Genomic DNA, 2,500 nt, shown 5'->3' with positions numbered 1-2,500 from the left:
TTTTACAGTAAAATATGTAAGGCGTTAGGTAACAATGATATTTACGATGTTATTTACCTCGACTTTAGCAAAGCGTTTGACAAGGTGCCCCACCAGAGAGTACTAAATCAAATCAAAGCCCATGGCATAGGAGGAAAAGTGTTTGAATGGGTTAGAACTTGAATCAGTGACAGAAAACAGCGGTGTAAGATCCAAATGGGGATAATAGCGGATTTCCCCAGGGTCCCTTATTGTTCATTATGTACATAAACGATTTGGACAATGGGATTAATAGTGATGATAGTTAGTTTGCGGACGATACTAAAATAGGACGCCTAATTAGGTCAAGAGAAGACGCTGAGATTCTGCAGGAAGATCTTAACAAATTGTTCATATGGTCGGTGAAATGGCAAATGGACTTCAGTATCTCAAAGTGCAGCGTTTTAAACGCCGCAGGGCTACACAACCTCGAAACCAGAAATATCTTAGATGACTAGTTTTTAGAGAAAAAATCATGCGAGAGAGAACTGGGAATTCTAATGAGTCCTGACCTTTTCCAGGAAACATTGCATTAGCGTCAGGAATAAAACTAACAGAGCATTAGGTTTCATTGTCAGAGGTAATTATCAAACTCTTTCTGGCGTTAGATCCATTCTTGGCCGTGCGGGTTTTGGTCTCCATCCTATAAAATGGACATCAATTCACTAGAGTCAGTACAGAGGAGAATGACCAAAATGTCATGGGCTCAGAAATTTACCTTATGGGAACGGGTTTAGACACCTTAACCTAAACTCTGGAAAGACGCAGAATTCGGGGTGATCTAATAGAGGTTTTTAAGTAGATCAAAGACGCAAACATGGTCATCATATTAAGACAACAGGGCAGGACTCACAGTAATGGATTTGGACTGAACAAATTTATATTTAAGAAGGAAATAGACAAGAACTGGTTTACTAATAGGGTTGTCAACGAATGGAATAGACTTAGTAACTATGTAGTAAGCGCTGAAACGGGTAGACAACTTAATGGTTGGGGATGACAGGTGGTAATGGACATGGAACTGCCTAGTGCATGCCTTATGGTTTTTTGCAGTCTCCTTCATTCTTATCTTCTTATGTTCTTGCTCTTACCTTCCTCGTGCCAAACTGGTTCCCTCCTTGCTCGTATGTATGCGTGCATATATGTATGTATGTATGTATGTATGTATGTATGTATGTATGTATGTATGTATGTATGTATGTATGTATGTATGTATGTATGTATGTATGTATGTATGTATGTACGTATGTACGTATGTATATATGTATGTATGTATGTATGTATGTATGTATGTATGTATGTATGTATGTATGTATGTATGTATGTATGTATGTATGTATGTACGTGCGTATGTTAGAATAAACGTCTTCGGGGAATACGAGGGAGATAGAGAGAGAGAGAGAGAGAGAGAGAGAGAGAGAGAGAGAGAGAGAGAGAGAGAGAGAGAGAGAGAGAGAGAGAGAGAGAGAGAGAGAGAGAGAGAGAGAGAGAGAGAGAGAAATAACTTCTTGAGAGCTAACTCCGACACCTGGGAGGAGGGGGAGAAGGGGGGGAAGAGTATGTGTAGGACGGGGGTTGGGGGGGGGGTGAGGTTGCTAGGTCGCTTCCTTCCTCTGTGCGCCAGACGCCATCCTCACATCGCGCTAAATCTATTCCTAAAGAATCAATCAAACACAAGAGCATTCTATAAGACAACATTTATTTTTCTTTTCTTTTTCCACTGCTTTATAAGTTTTCAGTTGACTCGAACTTCATCGATGATGTCTAAATAGACGAAAACGTTTGGACCATTGTGTAGGTGATTAGATTACACATAGGTGCCCGTGAATTGTTTCTTTGTGACATTTTTGGCGAACTATGAACCCACAATCATCAGAAGAGACGTGGGAAAATATGAAGCTAAAGAATAGTGCATACTGCATACAGCCATCCAAAACCTATTAGTTATCCCTTCCATCTGAGCTTCTTGTAGATAAAGTGCCATCTCTACCTCCCCGCCTCCACTGATCGCGTCAGAGGTAATGTAATAGTAGGACAACAACGCAGCACCGATAACCGCGTTTGGTTTACACTCACCGGTTCATCACCTGGCGACAACTTCCCTCCCCAACCCCACTCCCATGGACTAATCAATAATTATTCAGAACAAACAAGAAGAAACACTTTCGGATTGCGTTAATTTTTTATTCTTTCAAAACCTCTCTCCAATCATACCTGTCTCATGCCCCTTCCCTTCCGGTCAAGTCTAGATTCCATACTCGCTAGTAGATGACGTCACGGGATCATATGCAAGGATGTATACGTCATCAGTTCCTGTGCAAGTAAAATGAGGGAACACCTTGTAGTATGTCTTGAAAAGGGAGATTTCACCATGTTCCCACATAAAAAACTCAAGAAAGCTAGATTGCCACAAAATGAGAGGTATGAAACTATCACCAAATATTGTGTTATGTCTATCGTCCTGGAAAACTGATGATAGACT

This window comes from Oratosquilla oratoria, chromosome 43, assembly GCF_046742065.1.
Source record: "Oratosquilla oratoria isolate Oo_2021 chromosome 43, ASM4674206v1, whole genome shotgun sequence".
NCBI classification, from domain to species: domain Eukaryota; kingdom Metazoa; phylum Arthropoda; class Malacostraca; order Stomatopoda; family Squillidae; genus Oratosquilla; species Oratosquilla oratoria.
Note: the sequence above shows the minus strand (reverse complement) of the source record.